This window comes from Puma concolor, chromosome E2, assembly GCF_028749965.1.
Source record: "Puma concolor isolate L17-30 chromosome E2, mPumCon1.1.hap2, whole genome shotgun sequence".
Lineage (NCBI taxonomy): Eukaryota > Metazoa > Chordata > Mammalia > Carnivora > Felidae > Puma > Puma concolor.
In genome coordinates, this window is record NC_141681.1 from 9,033,532 (window position 1) to 9,055,059 (window position 21,528).

Consider the following 21,528-nt stretch of genomic DNA (forward strand, 5'->3'; position numbering starts at 1 on the left):
TCAAACGGAGTGACGTTAATATTGATACAAACTTTTGCTGACTCATCTTCACTGGCATATCATACAAGCCCTTAGACCTTTCTGGAATTACCCCCAATCGTTTCTGAGAGGCTTCAGGGAATGTCATATGGGATCTTAAAATGGCGTCCTTGGCATGCCTGGGTGGCTCAGTGGGTCACGCGTCTGACTCTTGGTTTTGGCTCAGATCATGATCTCATGGTTTGTGAGGGAGAGCCCTGCATTGGGCTCTGTGCTGACAGAGCAGAGCCTGTCTGGGATTCACTGTCTCTCCCTCTCTCTCTGCCCCTTCTCCCCCTCTCAAAATAAATAAACTTAAAAAATAAAAAAATAAAACATCTTCCTTAAGACCCTATGCAGCTGTCCAAATGCTACTGGAAGGTGGTGTTTCTCCCACAGCATTGCTGCCTCTGTGCACTTCGGTGTCTCTTCCCCCTTCCTCAGGTGCTCCCCCTGCAGGTAAGCCTGAGATGCCACACTTCTTGCACTCAACTTCCGTGCTTGACCACCTAGGCCAGCAGGTGGAAAAAGCTCGTTCTGCCTTATCATCTCCATCTATAGCTCTCAAGCTGTAGGTCTGTGGTTGACAACCTCTTACTTTAAAGGGCCACAGAGTAAATAATTTTGTCTCTGTGGTCCATACTGCTCGACTCTGCTGCTGTGGTAGAAAACCAGCATAGGCATCTTTATAAACCAATGGGTGTGGCTGTGCTTCAATTAAACTGTATTCATAATCTCTGAACTCTGAATCTCATAGAATCTTTAAGTGCCATAAAATAGTTTTCTTTAAAAATGCTGCTCCAACCATGTACAGAAACAACTCATGGACTACATAAAGTGTTTAGGTGCTAGGTGTCAGCCTGGATTTGGCCCACGGGCTGTCGTTTTCAACCCCTGCTGTAGTGCAAGGGGAAAATGCCAGAAAGAAGGCTAGAAGGAGAATGTGGGCTGGGCTCCATGGGAAGCCTGCAGTGGAACATAGCATGGTCCAGCTGGCTTGGGGTCTTGTAAGGTTGCAGTCAAGGAGTTGGCTGGGCCGTGTTCTCATCTGAAGGCTAAAATGGGACACATGCACTTCCAAGCTTATTCAAATCATTGGCCAAATTGATTCCCCTGTGTTGTATGACCCAGGGTCCCAGACTTTTTGTGCTATTGGCTGGAGGTCACCCTGAGAGCCTAGAGCCAGCTCACAGTTCCTCGCCATGAAGACTTCTCTACCTGTCTATGGCCTCCCATTTCATCAAACCCACAAGAAAAGTCTGTCTCAGGAAAAGCCTAGTCTCCCCACCTGATGAGGTGGGGGCCCAATAAGGCAAGAAAATCAATCTCTTTTTGATGAACATAGAGTCAACGGATTTGGGACCTTAATTATATCTGTAAAATCCAGTTGGCCATCGACAAGTCAAGACTTTGCCTACCTCAAGAATGGATTATATAGTGTGTTAACACAGGGGCAGGAATCGTGGGGGCCGCCCTAGGGTCTGCTCATAGGAAGGGGAGGAGGTTTCTCACAGAAAGAGATGTTTCACTGAGACCTGGTAGATGAGTACGATTCTGCTAGGTGAAGCCTAGAGGGAAAGAATTCTAAGAAGAGGGAACAGCCTGTGTGAAGATGCTGAGGAAGGATGGCACTTTTGCAAAGCTGATGGTGTTCATTTGGGTGGAATTGTGGTTCTCATTCCTGGCGATACATTACCCGAGAACTCAAAGAGGTAGCTGTTTTCCAAGGACCATTCTAAACCAATAGAATTCCAAAGTTTGCTTAGGACTGGGCAAACATTTTTATTTATTTTGTTTGCCCAGATGTACCTATGTTAGGTCGAATCAAAAGTTGTTCAGTTAAAGGAGGCAAGGAACAGCTCATTGCTGTTTTCATAATGTAGACATCATTTCAGTGTTCATTTAAGGAGATCAAATCCATGTTCTATAGAAAGTAGTACTTCCTTTGGACCAACCCAGTTAGATTTTAATTAGAGTCACACAGCACAAGAGTTGGCCAGAATTGATCAAAATGCTGTTCATTATGGCCATCACACTTTTATTTCTTCTTTTTTCTTTCCTTTTCTTTCTTCCTTCCTTCCTTCCTTCCTTCCTTCCTTCCTTCCTTCCTTCCTTCCTTCCTTTCTTTCTTTCTTTCTTTCTTTCTTTCTTTCTTTCTTTCTTTTCTTTCTCCTTCCTTCCTTCCTTCCTTCCTTCCTTCCTTTCTTTCTTTCTTTCTTTCTTTCTTTCTTTCTTTCTTTCTTTCTTTCTTTCTTCCTCCCTCCCTTTCTTTCTTTCTTGCTTTCTTGCTTTCTTTATTTCTCTTTCTTTCTTCTTTCATCCTGTCTCTCTCAGCTTCCTAGTGGCTCAGATCATGATCTCACAGCTCGTGGGTTCGAGCCCTGCTTGGAGTTTCGTGCTGACAGCTCAGAGCCTGGGGCCTGCTTTGATTCTGTGTCTCCCTGTCTCTCTGCCCCTCCCTTGCTCTCTCTCTCTTTCTCTTTATTTATAAAGGTAAGTAAATGTTAAAAAAAATTAAAAATAAATCAAGCAATCTCACAGATTCAGATTAAGAATTGGCTAGATCTCCTCCCATCCCCCCTCCCAGAAGTCCTCTTCTCTGAGACTCAGTTTCTTCACAGTGAACTAAAGAGAGCGACGCTTCCTTCTGTATGTGGTTACGCTGTCTACGGCACGTCTGCATAGCTGTGACCCGGCACATGGAGGCTCATCGTAATCACTCTATAAAGAGTCTCTATTATCATAAGGATGGAGAAAGGAAGACTGATGGAGGAAATTGGTGCAGATTCCCCCCAAGTGATCCACTGAGCAGTTACATCCAACAGGCCCTGAACCATGACTCTGCGTTCTCCTTCCCCGGCCTCCCCCCGACCCGATGTGACACAATGTGAAACGCAGAGACACTCCACGCTGCGTGAATAACAGAAGCTCTGACCTCTCTGCCCACAGCTCATGTCCACCTCCTGTAACACAGGTAGCCGGGGTCTAGTGTCCTCCAGAAGCTGCTCCACCATGGGGAGCCTGCTGTCCCTCCATCCTGAGGCTGGAAGGATGTGGCCCAGGGGGAGGCCTTCTACAGATCCAAAATTAAATGGTGCATTCGCTCAAACCTGGAGCACATTCTGAGGTTGTTAATCACCAGCCCATGGACAAGGACAGCCAACCTTGATCCTCCTCGGCCCCCTGCCCGCCCCCACAGATTCACAATCCTGCAGTTCAAGGGAGTCAGGGCTTCCTACCATTACATGGGCTGAGTATGTGACTGAGTTGCTCTTTCTGGCGCCAGCGCTACATGGGGAAAGTTATCTTTTAGCAAAGCAAAGAGGAAGGCCCCTTAACTCCCAAGGGCTATATCTGAATGCCTGTGTGCTGCTCTAAGAGCGACGGAAACCAGTTTGGAAACTCTAGCTGCCGCCCAAGAAGCAAGAGGAAAACCATGGTGCCTCCGTGGACACCCCCGGCAGCCGGGTGCCTCACAGTGGCCGTCCGTTCTCCCACGACAGGATGGGCCATGCCTCTCTCACTTCGTGTTTTCCCCTGTCATCCTTTGTGCCGGCAGAAATCCCGAGTATCTAAACTCGAAAGGAAGACGGAACGCACGCAGAAGTTGAGCCGGCCTTAGGGATGATTGCTAACAGCTCCTTCCGGCTCCTCATGAATGGTCGTAGTATGTAAGCGGAGCTGAAAAAAAGAAAAATCTAGCAAATGTAAGCTACGTATGATGGGATGAAAAAAACGCTGGTTAGGAATCCAGGAAAAATGTAGATTCACAGATTTCCACTGTTGCTGTTGTTGTTTGGTCTGGTTTTAAGGAAAATGAAGGAAATATCTTATTTGTTTCATCTTAGGACAGAAATGATTGCAAGCAAGATATAGAAGCATCTGAAAACTTGTTTTCTTTAAGTTAGTATGCCAAGTCTAGACAGGAAAGGGGAAAAAATTTAAAGCAAGAAAGAGGGGGCAAGAAAGAAAAAGAGAGAGAGACAAAGAAGGAAAGAGAAAGAACGGACGAAAGAAAGACATAGAGAGAAAAGAAAGGAAGAAAGAAAAAAGGAAGGAAGGAAGGAAGGAAGGAAGGAAGGAAGGAAGGAAGGAAGGAAGGAAGGAAGGAAACAGCAAGGAAGGGGCACCTGGGTGACTCGGTCAGTTGAGTGTCCAACTTCAGCTCAAGTCATGATCTCCCGGTTTGTGAGTTCGAGCCCCAGGTCGGGCTCTGTGCTGACAGCTCGGAGCCTGGAGCCTGCTTCGGATTCTGGGTCTCCCTCTCTCTCTGCCCCTCCCCTGCTCATGCTCTTTCTCTGTATCTCTCAAAAATAAATAAATGTTTAAAACTTGAAAGAAAGAAAGAAAGAAAGAAAGAAAGAAAGAAAGAAAGAAAAGAAAGAAAAAGAAAGAAAGAAAGAAAGAAAGAAAGAAAGAAAGAAAGAAAGAAAGAAAAGAAGGAAGGAGGAAAGGAAGAAAGGGAAAGGAGGGAGGGAGAGAGGGAGGGAAGAGGCTGATTTCTCTCTCAGGTACAGGTCATCCAATGTCCAGGACCCACAATACTTTCAGGACCCACGGAAAGGTTTTAATTTTAATTTCTGTTAAAGTCAGAAGAAAAAAGTGAATGTAATTAATTATAATGAACATGTACTATCGAATCCTGCGTGGATTATATTCATCTTTACATCAGTGCTGGCATAAGGTATACTATTTAGATTATCATTTTATGGAGGAAGGTGCCCATGAGGGCAAACACGTGGAGGGCCCACAGAAGTCCAAACACCGCCTTAGGGCAGAGCAGAGGGGCCACCGGGAGGGGGCGGAGGAGGAGGGGACCAAGAAACAGAGGTTTATAGGACACAATTGTGAGGCCTTGTGTGTGGTGATAGGGGTTGATAACGATTCTTCCAGAGATACCTTCTACCTGTGTTATCTGGCTAGACAGCCGGCTTGTGACTTAGACGTAATTACTAAAAGTTGTATTTTAACATTCCCCGGATCCTTAATGCGCTAGAAACAGACTTACCAAGGCAATAAGTTACTTTGTATAGTCCCATGTTTCCTCCCCATCTCTGCCGTAGCCCATGTGTGGGTTTAGATTCCTGAAATCCTTTGAAGTCTGATTTCTCGTTATTAAACTTTAGGAAGACTAAAGATAGAGGCCCAATCTTCACCCTTAAGGGATGGGCTTCCTTTTCCCAAGAGTGCAACTGCTTGATGGCATTCTTGCCCGCCGAGGAGCCTAGAAAAGCTTGACCTCCATGAGTATCCTCCATTCTTTCAAATGGTGGCTTTCCTTTTCAGGATCCTGCTCCCATCTAGCTGGTTGCCATCCTGGTCTCCCCACAACTGTGGGGGACCCAGGAGGCTGCAGGCCCAGCAGGCAGTCTTTCTAAAGTTGTCCTCCCTGGAGTCCCGGAGGCTCTGCCCTGAGATAAGGACAAAGAGCCCTGTCAATGATGAACTAACCCTCTATAGATGAATTCAGTAAAGGAAAATCCACGACAAGAGAGCGTCCTTCTGAGTTTGCCTAGAAAACAGCGTAGCACCGTGAAACCCAGCTCACCTATTTAGTGGGCGGGTGACCCCTGAAGCAAGTTGATCTGTGCCTCAGTTTCCCTGTTTAAAAATGTGACAAGAGATATCTTCTGTGCAAGGTTACTGTCAGGATTAAAATTAAATTATGTATACGGAGCAGTTACCACATGCTTGACAAGCGTAGGTGTTAATCAAACTATGGATTTTACTGACACTATTGTTAATTAACTTTCAGTTCTTCCCCCAGTTACTAAGGAGATGATGCCTAATGTCCAAAATTTAAAGTATTGAAAAGTATAAAGAAACAGAAATAAATCATACCCATAATCACCTTACCTAGAAACAACTGATTTGACGTTTTGGTAATACCTTTACCCCACTCATGGTTAAAAGCATTTTAGATACAAAATATTGAAACTGATAACAGAGGTCACCGAAGCTGCTAGGTTCAAGCCCAAAACACACAAGTCAGTTGTGTTCTTATTCATCAACAGTACATCATTACAAAACATACTATCAAATTGGTGGTATTTACACTGGCAACTAAATAATAAACCCAGAATGGGGAGCCTGGGTGGCTCAGTCAGTCAAGCGTCTGACTCTTACTTTGGGCTCAGGTCATGACCTCACGGTTTCGTGGGTTCGAGCATCGGGCTCTGGGCTGGTGGTGCAGATCCTGCTTGGGCTTCTCTCTCTCTCTCTCTCTCTCTCTCTCTCTCTCTCTCTCTCTCTCTTTCTCCCCCCCCCCCCCCCGCTTATGCTGTCATGCTGTCTCTGTCTCTGTCTCAAAATAAATATATAAAAGAACCTGAAAAAAATGTTTAATAAAAAAATACAGAAAAATTCTAACAAAAATCTAACTCTATGATAAAAAATAGAAAACGTCATAAAAAAAGCCATAAAAGAAAATCTCAGTATATGAAAATATAGATCGTGGTCACAGTGAGCAGACCATAAATGGGCAATTCTTTCCAGTTGATCTACATTTAAATTCAAAGTGACTGCAGTCAAAACCATAGCAAGGAACTTGAGAAGACAATACCAACATTTCATATGGGACATGAAAGGAAAGAACAGTCAAGGTCATTTTGAATAAATAGAATAAAGTAAGATTAAGGTAAGATTTAGCAGGTATAAAGGTTTATTGTAAATCTGTAGCAACTGTGGCAGTGTTAGAGGGAGAGAAAAATAAACCAACAGAAAGTTCCAAAGCAGAGCCAAGCATTTGTGGAAACTTGACCTAGAATGTAACAGGCACAGAGATCAGTGGGTTGGGGACAGGGGGCGGGAGGGATGGGCTACATAATCAAGAATCCTGGTACAACTGTTTTTCCAAAAGAAGACCAATGAGATTCCTTCCCCATTACACACAGACACACACACACACACACACACACACACACACACACACACAATTCCAGGTGGGCCAAGACATACACGTGGAAAACAAAATTTTTAAAACTTAGCAGATTATAGAGGACAGTACCCTGATGCCTTCCATTAGGAAAGATTTGCTAACCATGACTCAAAAAAGCATAATACCTAAAGGAAACGACTGATAAGTTTGGTGTTATTAAAATTTGAAAATTATATGCAGCAAAAGACGCTGTAAGCAAAGCTAAAAGGACAGCCAGAAAATAATAGCACCACATTTACGACCATCAACGGGTTAGTACCCAGGACATCGTACAGTCAGTAAGAAAAGGACAAAGAAGCCTCTAATAAAATGAGCAAAATGATGAATAGGCAGGCCGCAGAAGAGAAAACCCAAAAGGTCAATAAGCCAATGAGAAGATGCCCAATCTCACTAGGAATAAAGGAAATTCAAACAAAATCAGCTCTAACAGACGGCGCTCATGCATAACAGAGTCTAGAATTGAGAAGTCTTACAATACCAAGTGCTGGCAAGGAAGCAGAACAGAAGAAGTGCTCATCCATCTTCTGACGGGAGTAGAATTGTTCACAGTCACCTCGAAGAGCAGTTTTGCAAAAACCGTGTCAAATTGAAAATGAGATGAACAGAGACCTAGCGGTTGCAAGTCTAGGACGAGGCCCAGGAGAAACCTTTGCCCACACGTAGAGGATGTGCAGATACCAAAATGTTTACTGCTGGAAACTGGAATGTTGACCATAGCCACAAATGCAAAGCCACCCAAATGCTTGTCTGCAGGACGATGGAGAAGTGAATTGGTGTACTCAATAAAATGCTCCTCAGCAGATAGCATGGATCGATGAGAAGTACACGTATCAAAATGAGTGAATTAATCTCCCAAACGTAATATGAAACGAAGAGGGAAAGTCGCAGAAGGTTATTGGTTAGATAAAACTGAGAATATAAATACATCACGATTATGTTGTGTACGGGCTTTCGTATATTTAGTAAAGGGGTAAAACCATGAGGCAGAATGCTAATCGCCAAAATCGGGATAATTACTTATTTCTGGCAAGAGGAGAGGGATTGGGGCGCCTGCATGGTTCAATCAGTTAAGCAGCTGACTCCAGCTCAGGTCATGATCTCATGGTTCGTAGGTTCAAGCCCCATGTAGGGCTCTGTGCTGAGCGCTCAGAGCCTGGAGCCTGCTTTGGATTCTTCTGTGTCTCCCCTTCTCTCTCTGCCCCTCCCCTACTCACGCTCTGTCTCTCCCTGTCTCTCAAAAATAAACAAAAGTTAAAAATATATATATTTTTGTGCCTGGGTGGCTCAGTCGGTTAAGCATCCGACTTCAGCTCAGGTCATGATCTCGCGGTCTATGAGTTCGAGCCCCGCATCGGGCTCTGTGCTGACAGCTCAGAGCCTGGAGCCTGTTTCGGATTCTGCGTCTCCCTCTCTCTCTGCCCCTCCCCTGTTCATGCTCTGTCTCTCTCTGTCTCAAAAATAAACGTTAAAAAAAAATTAAAAAAATATATATATAGGGGCGCCTGGGTGGCGCAGTCGGTTAAGCATCCGACTTCAGCCAGGTCACGATCTTGCGGTCCGTGAGTTCGAGCCCCGCGTCGGGCTCTGGGCTGATGGCTCAGAGCCTGGAGACTGCTTCCCATTCTGTGTCTCCCTCTCTCTCTGCCCCTTCCCCGTTCATGCTCTGTCTCTCTCTGTCCCAAAAATAAATAATAAAAAAAAAATATATATATATATATATTTAATAAAAAAGAGAGGCAGAGGGTGAAATGGGGTAGATACATTGGATTTTAACTGCCTTTGTAAGAGTGCATTATTTAGGGAAAAAGCTATAAGTGAATATGGTCAGAAGAAAAATTGAGATTTCACAAAGTTGAAACATGACCGTACTGGCTACGTTGCATTGGTCTCCATGTTTTTGCGTATACTTGAAATGTTTTCTATCCTTGAAATAATATGGCAACTATGTATATTTTTCAGCATATGACAAATGGCTATGACTATTATAATTAAAGGAACAAAGCCCAATTGTTCACAGGAACGTCAAATTAAAGGAATACTGTTAGAAAAATAAAGGTCGGGGAGACAAAAACACTTCCCAAGGCAGGAACCGCTAAATTAAAAAGTAGAGTTTTTCTTCTTGACTGATTGATACCCTCTGGGATTCTCTCCTATTAAAATTCAAGCCATTTGTACCAAGAACCACGGCCTAGGGGCACCCAGACTCACACATAGGGCCTCTCCCCCCAGGCATCCGTTTCCTTCTTCCCAGGCAGTGAGGTCCGTGAAAAGGCATCACAGAATCCTGCCCCACACTTCACCCGTCATTGCTCCGGACAAACACACAGAAACACGGAGACTGGGATCATCACAAACCAGAGGGCCGTGGGTATGTCCGAAAGTGGGGTGATATACATTTGCTGAAGGTGATTTGGCTCTGAACTCCCATGAGGCAAAAACAAGGAAGGACACAAGATCAATCCCAAGCTTTGCAATATCCCAAAGGCCAAATCACAAAGGTTTCCAGGGGAAGCATAACCATTTCAGGAGATTCGGGTCTGAGAGAAAGTTCTCCCTCATTGTAATAAAGATAAGCACAAAGTGAGAAATGAAGTCATTGGTCCCCCCGCCGGACACACACACACAGTTTGGACACGGAAAATTGAAACCACCCCACCACACACAGGACTTGCTGTCTGTGTTACATTATCACGGCATTATTATTCCTCTGTCTTCATTAATGTCTTCGCTACCCAAAGTGACACTCGCCCATGCAGCGTCTATTCATTACACGAGTTTCCCTGAAGATCCACCATGGAAAGTATCGACAGTCAAGTGGTGACCAAAGAGTCTCTGAATCCTTACCGTGTACCCCCAATCCTGAACTCTGTGTAGGATCCTTACCCATCACATCCCCAGATTAGAGGAACTACCTTAAACCAAACTTTCAATTCTCGGTAAATTCTGACCCTGTCTCCTATTCTCTGAGGTGATGCCAAAGCTGGGTCAAAGGTGGAATCTCCCTAAGCGTGCTTTGCCTTCCCAACAAGTTGTGTGGTGATTATCAGGGAGTTGGCAAGAGACGAGCATTTAAACGAAGAACAACAAAACAGAACCTCTACAAGAGACCCAACACCCTCTTTCCTTTTCTGCGACCCTTGAAGAGACTTTCCGGTGACGGGAGAAAACAGCCCTGCCATTTGTGCTCAGAAGCAAGAAGCTCGGTCACCTGCTGACACCAAGGAGCCCAACACCCTTGGCATTCAGACCTCCAAGGTTCATTGCTTCTCCCTCCCTACCAGGACTCCAGGTGCTAGCTCTTGCCCAGTTGGGTTCCTGCGAGCTCTCTGGATGCCTGCAGAACGGTCTGGGCATGTCTGTGACTCTGCCTTTTCTGGGCCTTCTTGTTGGCAATAATCAGGGTAATTATAGACTGTTCCCTCATTTCCCTGCCTCTCGGGAGCTCTTTAGCGCCAGAGAAAGATCAAGTCAGAAAGCCTTCCACCCAGGTGGGAAGCTGGAGAAGGTTTCGAGCGCGATTGCTCAGCATGGATTTCAAAGGAGGAGGAGGAGGAAAGGAGGAAGAGAGATGGAAAAAGATGTATTGCTCTGTCAGAGAAGCGTAGGTCGTGCTACTTTTAAATAAAGTTGGACACGTTTTATAATTGTAGTATCTCTCAGATCTCTTGGAAACTTTAGCTCTGACCCTGGCCGTCTGTTAAGATTACCTGGCAGGAAGGGTGCGGGGGGAGGAGGTGGGAAGCAGGGCATTAAAAATAAAGACGTCAAAGCCTCACCCGGAGACATTCTGATTTTGATGGTTTAAGGTAGGGGCTGGCTGGTTGTAGATATTTATTTTAAGTTCTTCAGGTGATTCCAACGTGCAGCTATGACAAACCTCATTCCTTTTTTGTGCGAATGTGCTTTGAAGTCCATAAGCTCCTTTTCCATGCATATTTGACTACATTTATCTGCCTCTATTATAGGCATAGTTTTCGGTAGAAAACACGTTTGGAACTTGAGATTTTTCTGTCATGTTTTTTTTTTTTTTTTTCCTTTAGGTAGAAAGAGAGCACAGTATGGGTGCTGATATCCAGTACTAAGAAACGAGTGCCTTTTTTTTTTTTAATGTTTATAAATTTATTTTGAGAGAGAGAGAGAGAGGAAGCATACTAGAGACAGAGGGAAAGAGAGAATCCCAAGCAGGTTCCATGCTGTCAGCGAGATCCTGACTTGGGGCCTCAGGAACTGTGAGATCACGATCTGAGCCAAAATCAAGAGTTGGACGCTTAAGCAACTGAGCCACCCAGGTACCCCAAGAAGTGAGTAGCTTTTTGAACTTCAAATTATATTAATGCCAACCAGTGGCATTCAGTGAATTCTAAAAAGTGTTGCGTTTATGATCTCGTTTAACCATTAAAACATCTCTAAATGCTTGGTAGTGCTATTACCCCCATTTCGCAGATAAGAAAACTGAGGCTCGAACAGATTCAGCGACTTGCCCGATGTCGTATAGGTAGTAGCAATCGGAATCTGAATCTGATCTGAGGGCCTTCATTGCCTGAGCTGTACACGTATGCTCTACTCTCTCTATTAGAAAAGACGTGGTCCCTGCTGCCACCAAGTCGTTGGTCCTAGAATCCTGGAATCCGTCTAGTTCTCCATGAAGGGAAGGGGCTGTGATGTTTTTCTGTCTCTGAAATGAGTCCCACAATATAGCCATTCTGAACCTGACTCTGGAGTTCTGTGGGGCTTGCGATTAGCCACTGCTCCCCTTTAACCCGTTTCTCTGTCTCCCGCCTCGCCCCAAGACGAAAGGATGTGCCCCAAACTCCTGGAGCCCCGCTAAGAAGGCAGTGTGAGGCCACCGGGCCTGAGGACCATTTGGCAGTCTGGGCCACGTGGTCGTGGGCCAAGGCTCGCACAGGCCGTGGAGAGTGATTTGCAATCAGTCGCAAGTGATTACACATTGTTTCTCATCGATAGGCACGAAGGAGCCCTGACGGGATAATGAGATGCGGCTAATGGAAAATCACAGCTGACTGGCAACCGTTCGTGGGGTTTGTCCAGCCCTCCAGTGCTGCAGTCAAATCCTCCCCACTGCGGAGGCCGGCAGCAAATCTGAAGAATTTTAATGCTGAGCCACCTCACGGTGCCGAGGGAAGCTGACCGGAGGGCCCGCCAGTTGGGACACCCGGGATAGGACACGGGGACCCTCTCGGGACAAGCCACAAACCCTCCTGGATGGGGGCTCTGAATAATCTTCCCAAAAGGAGAACGCGGGTCCCGGACCTGCCTGGGGACAGCATCAGAAACCAGGCCAACAAGAGGATAGGGTCCCTTTGCTTTGCAGGCTCCCCGCAAAACGGCGTTTCTCGGATTCTGCGCATTACCCGCACAGGGCTGGGGAATGCGGGTCTTTTCCTCGCTGTGCTCGAGAAGAGAATCTGTTTCAACTACCTTTCCATGGATCAGTTCACTAAGGGCCGACTCGAGCCCTGTTTCCCCTTCTGTTGTCAAGGAAAAACAGCTGTTTGCTTAAATTGAGGTCTTCTTCCTCCATGACGGTCATTACCGCCTCCCCAGTAAGAGATAATGGGCTTGAATTTCCCAACTAGATGGGAGTTGCCCAAGTCTTGACTCTCCTGGTAAAGGCCATCTGTAACCCAGAGCGGCCTTTCTGAGGAAGGTACTACCCGACTTAATCTTCATGCTTAATTACCCTTCCCAACGGATATGCAATGAAGTCCCTAATAAATGAACTTGTTAAGCGCACAGCTGTGGTTCCAGATCCTTAACCCAGTTTCCTCACACACCATTTCCGTCTGCTGCCATTAGACTGCATCGCCCCTGCACAACTTGTTGGAATCGTTTATAATAAACGCGATAGAACTTGGCCAATCAATGCTTGGCAAGTGAGCGCCTAAAAGAAAAAAAAAAATTAAGTGCCAACAGTTGAAATGAGTCAAAACTTTTAATTGTTTTGCTAACGACTTATAATATTCCACTGTTTAAATGTTTTTAAAAAGTTTATGTATTTGTTTTGAGAGAGAGAGGAGGAGGAGAGTCAGGAGAGAGAGAGAGAGAGAGAGAGAATCCCAAGCAGGCTCTGTGCTGTCAGTGCAGAGCCTGATATAGGGTTTGAACTCACAAACCATGAGATCATGACCTGAGCCAAAATCAAGAGTTGGATGCTTAATCGACGGAGCCACCCAGGCACCCCCAACTGAAACTTTTTATTTTGAGAAAACTATGGGTTCGCAGGCAATTGCAAGAAATAATGCAGAGAGATCTCACGGAGACTCTACCCCATTTCTCTCCGGTGATAACATCTTGCACAATCATAGTCGAATATCACAGCCTGGATGTCGATGCAGATACTGTCTGCTCCTTCTCAGGCATCCCCAGTTCTACACATCAGCTTTATGCAGTGTTCTCCCACGCGCGGGTGCCTGTGTCGGGCACCAGACGCAACACACAGACCGGTTCCGTCAACACAAAGATCGTTCTTGCCGCCCTTTTAAAACCTCCCTTGTCTACCTTGTCTGTAGCCCCTGGCAGCAACTAATCTGTCCTCCATTTTCATAATTTCTTCACTTCAAGAGAGCCGTATAAATGGAATCCTACAGCCTGTGACCTTTTGAGGTTGACTTCTTTCACTCAGCATAAAATTATCTGGATTCACCCAAGCTGTTGCATGAATCAATAGCTCATTCCTTTTTATTGCCAAGCAGTATTGCATAGTATGGGTCCACAGTTGGACGGCTCACCTGCTGAAGGACCTCTGGGTTGCTTCCAGTCTGGGGCCATTATGAGCAAAGCTGCTCCGAATATTCATGGACAGGTTTTTGTACGAACATACATTTTTACTTTTCTGGGACAAATGTCCTAAAGTGAATAGAATGGCTAAGCCACAGCACAGTTGTGTATTTAGTGGTATCAAAAGTTGCCAAACTTTTCCAGAGTGTCCGTACTATTATTTTAGATTCCCACCAGCAGTGTGTGAGTGACCCATTTCTCTGCCTCCTCACTAGCATTTGGTGGTGTCACCTTTTTTTTTTTTAATTTCAGCCATTCTGATAGGTGTGTGGAGATGTCTCATTGTGGTTTTAAGGTGTGCTTAGGTAATGATTAACGATGCGGAACATCTTTTCATGCGCCCCGTCTATGTACTCTTTGCCCTGTCTACATCCTCATCAGTATTTAGGCCTATTCATGCCTTCTGCCTATTTTTTAATTGGATTGCTTGTTGGGGGGGGGGGGGGGCGGGGAGGGGGTTGTTTTGTTTTTTAGTGTTGGGTGTTGAGTTCTTTGTATATCTTAGATACTAATCCTTTGTCAGATACATGGCAAAAGTCTTTTCTCTCAATCTATAGCTTGTCTTATCTTAAGGGAATCTTTCCCTGTGCAACAGGTTTTAATTTTGATGGGGTCCAATTTCTCAATTTTTCCTTTTGCAGATACTTTTGGTATCAAGTCTAAAGACCCCTTTGACTAGACCTGGATCCTAAAGATTTTCTTTTGTTATTTTTCTAGAAGCTTTATAGTTTTACATTTTGCATTTCTAATCATGATCCACTTTAAATTTATTTTTATATAGGGTATGAAGTTTAGGTTGAGATTCTGATCTTTGACCAGGGATGTCCAGTTGCCCCAGCCTCATTTGTTGAAGACTCTGCACACTCAATAAAGAGCTCGATGTGGGGTTTGATCCCACGACCCTGGGATCATGACCTGAGCTGAAAATCAAGAGCCAGACATTCAACTGACTAAGCCACCCAGGCACCCCAGATTGCATTATTTTAAACCATCTTTTTGCTTTTGCAATTACAAAAGATGGGGCTTTATGTTGTCAAATTATTCAAATAACAGTATGATGTAGGGCGTCAGACTGAATTCCTTTCGCACTTTTGTCAAAAGTCAGTTGGGTGTATTTGTGTGGGTAAGTAATTCTTAAAGTTGAAGTACAATAGCAAGTTTCAGAACAATATATCTAGTATGATCCCATTTTTATTAAAAAATATAAATATATAGGGGTACCTGGGTAACTCAGTCGATTAAGCGTCCAACTTCAGCTCAGGTCGTGATCTCACAGTTTGTGAATTTGAGCCCCGCATCAGGCTCTGTGCTGTGAGCACAGAGCCTGCTTTGGATCCTCTGCCCTGCGCTCTCTCTGCCCCTCCCCTGCTCATGCTCCATGCTCTCTCTCTCTTTCTCCAAAATGAACAGACATGTAAAAAATGAGATAAAAATAAAATAAAATAGAAAAATATAAACATATATTTCCACATATGCATATGTTCATATTCATAGTGATGTCATTATTTACTATGATTATTTATTATTGTTTGTTGTGGTTATTGCTGGGGATTGTGATTGGAGGATTTTCATCTTATATACTTAAGATACTAGGTAGTTTATTGAGCATTTATTATGTGACAGGTGCTATTCTGCTTCCTACAGTTGAGGTGCAATTGTAATAAAATAGTGATGATGGTAAGGGTCAGGATCACTAAACATTACTGGCTCTCATACAGTCTCATATATTCATGTAGCTCTCCTAGAGTACTTAAATGCTTTACATATCCATATATCTCCTCCCTCTCACTTAGTTATCACAACAACCCTATGAGCTAATTTCGGTCGTTACTCATATATGATGGTAAGGAGACAGAGGCTTAAAGAAGCTTTGTGCATAAGGCCACAGAACAAGAAAGGTGTGGAAATGCAAACTCAGGTATTCTGACACTGCAATGCACCCCCTGACCCCCTGCATTATACCTTTTGTTATTTGAATTATTTGACAACGTCAAGTCCCATCTTTTGTAATTGCAAAAGCAAAAAGACGGTTTAAAATAATGCCATCTGGGGCGCCTGGCTGGCTCAGTCGGCTGAGCGTTTGGCTCTTGATTTCGGCTCAGGTCATGATCCCAGCCAGGGTCGTGGGATCGAGCCCCGTGTTGTGCTCGTCATTGAACGTGGAGCCTGCCTGAGATTCTTTCTCTCTCCCTCTGCCCCTCCTCCCCGTCTCCACTCTCTTACTCTCTCTTTCTCTCAAATAAATAAGTAAATAAAATAATAAAATGATACAATCTGATTTGCAAAAGAACAGACATGCCTTCTCTTAGGCCAGGTTAGCTACAATATCAACTCGCCCGTTATCTTGAGTCCAAAGGATATGTATGGTCTGTGAGAATATTCTCTTTAGAATTACTTTACCCTAAACAAACTTTAAGAACTTCTAGAATATTCTAGGGCGCCTGGGTGGCGCAGTCGGTTAAGCGTCCGACTTCAGCCAGGTCACGATCTCGCGGTCTGTGAGTTCGAGCCCCGCGTCGGGCTCTGGGCTGATGGCTCAGAGCCTGGAGCCTGTTTCTGATTCTGTGTCTCCCTCTCTCTCTGCCCCTCCCCCGTTCATGCTCTGTCTCTCTCTGTCCCAAAAATAAATAAACGTTGAAAAAAAAATTTTTAAAAAAAAAAAAGAACTTCTAGAATATTCTAATACCTTATAGTCCCTCCCCCCAAAAAAATCATTTTTAAAAGAATTTCTTTCTTAAGAATTATGCTTGGCTGCTTTCAGATGGCTCCTGAGAATTAAGTGGTCTCTACCACGTCTCCTCTATATTCCAAATAAACAAGACAAAGCTCTGTGACAGGACATGACCCAAGCACTCAAGTCTTTATGGCCTAAAGTCACCTCGCCAGAATGCACTCAAAGGCAAACAGAGAACATTCTTTAAATATTTCTGGTTAAAAAAAACGCAAAAAACAAAAAAAAAAAAACAAGACTTTATTTTATTCCTTTTATTAAATAGCAAGCCCTTAGGAAGGAAATAGTAAATAAGAGTTAAAATGTACATTAATTAAAAAATATATGTATTCACGGGAGCAAAAACCCTCAATCACCCCAAATCCTGCAAATGAACATCAATGAGGGTTTGGTGTAAAAATTCCTGAGTGCTTTTAGCACCTCAGTCTCTTTGTTTTACGCTTTTCTGATTCATTGACACCTCCCCACATTACCAAACCTCCATGAAAAATAAAACTTACACATTAAAAGAAAATTTAAAAATAAAAAGTTTTTCTTTTTTTTGAAAGTAGAATTATTTTTCCAAGTGCTGTCACTTCTACCCTGGATCTGTTTCTTCCATTACTCACATCCTTTCTGTTCCGATGGCCACTGGCTTAGTTTGGGCTCATGGCACCTGCTTTCATCCGTATTTTAAAGCAGCAACCTGACTTCTAACTTCAACCTTTCTTCTCCAGTTTTACCATGCCTCCAGATTAACTGTCAGAAAACACAACTCTAGCGGTGCGATTCCCTGACTCAGAGACCTTCAATGGCTCCCTACTGCCTCCTATTTCAAGTACAAACTCCACAGTTTGGAATTCAAGGGTATTCACAAACTTATGCCAAGCCAACTTTCCCTGCCTTTCCCCACCACTGGCCTTGACCTGCCCTCATGCTGCCCTACCTCGAGGGAGGACCGTTCCCAAGATTTGCTTTCCCACCTGTGTGCTTCTCCTGAGGCTGAGCCTTGAGCGTGGGCTTTTCTCACGGGCTGTGTCGCCTTACTTCCTCCTGCAAAGCCATCAGAGTCCTTCCCCCCATAAAGCTTTCCCTTCACTTTCTCCAAGTTGGTCAAGACCTTGAACATGACCTGATGGAAATCCAGCAACATTCAAGCAGTCTCATGGAGCTCCGTCTACTTACTCTTCACAGCACTGTAAGTTAGGCAGTGTTGTGTGGCTGGTAAATGTTTAACGGCTGGCTCTCGGTAGGAAGAGGGAGAAAGTGTGGGTATCTATACATGCACAAATTTATTATAAATGTTGCTGATATAAGGAATATAAAGCATAGCATTTACAAATAATAATGAAATAGTTAATACTCTTTTTTAAATAGATTCCATATAGTCCATTAATTCTCACAAAAATGCTTTTGTTGGCATTTTTGTTACACACTCGTATCTCAGCCCCACCTACGGTTGCGATAAACAGTGCGGATAGTGCCCGCATGAATGTTTGTTGGTGTTTGTGTTTACATTAATGGGTGGGATGGAGGCGAAATGAAGCATCTATTCATTAACGATGCGCATGACTTCTTTGCTGGAGTGATAACAGCTTTCACATACGGCCACAAGTTTTCTTCCAATTTTGGTGCTTTTCACAGCCTCATAGTTGCAAACGTGGTACCACTTTAAGGTGCATCTACATTATTAACATTGTTCCCAATACATTCTGAACTCTGGAGAATCAAAATAACAACACTTAAGCCTTGATCTGTACCCTGTTTCCATGGTGTAAATGTTCCCGTCACGGCCGATTTCAAGCCACCAACCTGATGTCCCTGAACGTAGAGTTTGGGAAGAGAGGTACAGTCGTGAATCATTATATAATATCTTTGCCATACAGGTGCAAATAAACTAAAGAACATAGTTAAATGTCAAATAATTAGAAATGGTCAATTAACTTTCAACTCAGAGACCAAAACCATTCAGTGGAGGAAAGGGATAGATCCATATGGAACAAAAAAATGAGCTTTGATTCATACCTTATACCATATTCAAAGATCAATTTGAGAAGATGATTCATAGACCCAAACGTAAAAGCAAAAACAACAAAGCTTCTATCATGAAACGAAGAGGACATCTTCACAACGTTTAAGAGAGCAAAGTTTTCTTAGAACACGAAATGTAATAACCATGAAGGAAAAAATGAATGAAAATGGACTTCATGAATATAAAGCACATTCCGTTCAAAAGACACCTTTAAGAAGTGAACAGGTGAGTCACAGTCTTAGAGAAAATTGTTGTAATACATTTATTTGATTAAGACTCATATTCAAAATATGTAAATCTATACACAACCTCTAAAACCCAATATTTAAAAGGTGAATGACACTGTTCAAAATAAAATGGACAAAGACTCAAATAGGAACATAAGAAAGAAAAATATCAAATTGTCAATAACCACATGAAGAAAAGTTCCACGTTAGTTTTCAGGAAAATACAATTTAAAACTACGAGATAATATTATACACCCACCAGGATGGCTACAATAAGAGATCAACAACACCAGAGGCTGCCGTGAAACTGGAATGCAAAATGGCAAAAACCACTCTGAGAATCAGTCCAGCGATATCGCAGAAGTCAACATATCCCTACCCCGTGACCCAAGAATACCACTCTCAGGTGTTTACCCAAAGGACAGGAAAGCTTGTATACACAATAAGACTTGTACAAGAAATGTTTTAAAAAAAAACTTCATTAATAGTATAAGGAACTATAGAGAGCCCAGATGTCCATCAAATGAAATGGATTAAAGATTTGTGGTATAGCCATCTGGTGGAATACTACACAGCAATAAAAAGTAGCAAACTGCTAGTGCACTCCACAACATGGGTGAAACTCCAAAACTATTCTGAGCACAGGCAGTCAGACACCAGAGTACTACTGTGTGATAAAACTCAGGTGATGTATTAAAATAGGCAAAACTAATCTCTGATGAAAATAAAATGTCTTACAGCTTTTTCTTCTCACCACCAAGAATGCCAGGCAATGTTAAACCCTTCAATGAGCACGCGCGCGCACACACACACACACACACACACACACACACCCCCCACAACCTTCCCTTCCTTCCGACAGATGATACCAAACCTGACTTAGTCTTCTCCTTTACTGAGATTCAGAAATTGGATTTTTTTTTCCTTGCTAGTACAGAATCCTCTGTACTCAAGAATGCAAACTGTAAATCAATACCCACGTCTTAAAGGTGACATTTCAACAACTGTACATCCTGGAGCCTTCCAGGATCTCAGGATCGTTTTTGTTCCTGTCAAATGTCTAACTTTTTAAATAATTTATGAGCATCCAACTCCACGTCTTGCGATACAGGATGGACTGTTTTCATTTTGTACGTGCACGTCTTCATTCAAATAGCCAAAGTTCATTCACTAAATGTCACTGAATACCTACTATGTGCTTGACATTGTACTGTGCAGTCGACATGTCGTAGTGGAAAGGACTGTCATACTCTGAGCCTAGAATTTACATAGGGAGGAAGACGGGACAGACGTCAATTTATGAGTTGCAGCAATAATGGTTAAATTTTGATTGTAACTATTGCTTAAAAACAAAAGGTGCTGGGAAGTGTAGGCTTCTTATGCACACATTTACCAAGAAGTCATGATCTTGTCTTAAATGGAGTGAGTGAGAGTGCATATCAAGGAGTGCTTCCTTGAGAAAGAGGCTTTCGAGCTGGGCTTTGAATGGGGAGGAAGAATATACTCGGAGGGTGCTACGTTGCCGATGGCAGAGGCATTGTGTCAAGGGTTCTGATACATAAAGGAGCATGCTGTTTTTAGGTGTGGGAGGAAGCTTATCCCTGCAGAAGCTAGAGCCACAACGTGGATCTGGGAAAAGACACTGGCAGTGTCTGTTAAGAATTTCCGTTTTATCGAGTAATAACATCAGTGGGAAGCTACTCCAGAGATTTGTACTTCTGGATGGATCTGATCATCTGGCTACTGTGTGTCGAACGGACTGGCAAATGGGGAGACCAGCTTGAGTCTAGCCCGCGTACGTAATAAACAAGTGCCCCTATTAATTTCCTGTGAAAGGCAGGCTCTGAGTTCTGCAGACCATAGAGATAACTTAGCCCTACTTTGAACCATTAGCAAATAAACTGGAACTTCTTTTGCAGACAAAGGACACACATGAGGGGTGCAGGAGAAGGAGTTAAGGAGCCCGCCAACAAGAGGGATGCGAGGATGGACAGATCAAAGAAGACAGCCTCAGGAGGCAAACATCCGAAATACGGGTAAGTGCCAGACGTTTAGTTTCAAATTGTGACTTTCAGAGTCAGCAACCGAGAGTTCATTCTGCCTCAAAACCGTCCCCAGTGCCTTATATTTATCACAGTTCATGCTCGCTTCTCTCTTCGAGGGATGCAGTATTATTATTTTCTTACAAAAAGAAACCTGGAGGTTTAGAGAGGTAGAGCAGCTCCCTCGAGATTACTCAGCGCGTTAGAGGCAAAATTTGCACCCGGGTCTCTCTGATGCAATGCTGGCCCTTCGCCACCTCCTTCGCCTCCTGCCCATTCTTAGTGCATTTGGGAACAACGCCAGGTTTTTCTGTGCTTTGGCATGAATACACCGAACATTAGCTCTAAAGGGGTCTCCGAAATCAGATAAGTCAACCCTCTTGCTTCACAGGGAAAGAACATGAGACAGATACACTGGGGTCCACCCACGGCCTCCCAGCAAACGTTGGACAAGTGAGATACAGAACCCCCGGTCTCGCAGTAATCCACACTGCTTGTACAGACAGCTTGTCTGCTCTCTTTACAGATCTGGGACTTGGCAATGGGTGAAGTTTCACTAAGCCCGTGGCCCTGCTTGGCGGAGGGGGCAGTTCTTCAATGCTGGTCTGTGAACAAAGTGATCATCAAAATGAGTTTGAGGAGGGCGGGACTAAGTCTCGATAATTATTTTGTCTAGCCCCCTCCCTCTCCAATGGGGGGAAGAAATGTTACTTAACATGTATTAAATGTTGAACATTTTAGGACTTGCAGCTGTGTTTGTTGCT

General features: G+C 43.8%; 1 long non-coding RNA gene across 6 annotated transcripts in view; it reads left to right on the forward strand.

Moving 5' to 3' along the window:
• LOC147573352 (uncharacterized) overlaps positions 1–21,528 on the forward strand; it is an 802,611-nt gene that overhangs the window by 722,523 nt on the left and 58,560 nt on the right. For all 6 annotated transcript variants that reach the window (XR_015244674.1, XR_015244671.1, XR_015244670.1 and 3 more), the window contains exon 7: positions 20,642–20,758. This is a non-coding gene — a long non-coding RNA (uncharacterized LOC147573352). The remainder of the gene's footprint in view (positions 1–20,641; positions 20,759–21,528) is intronic.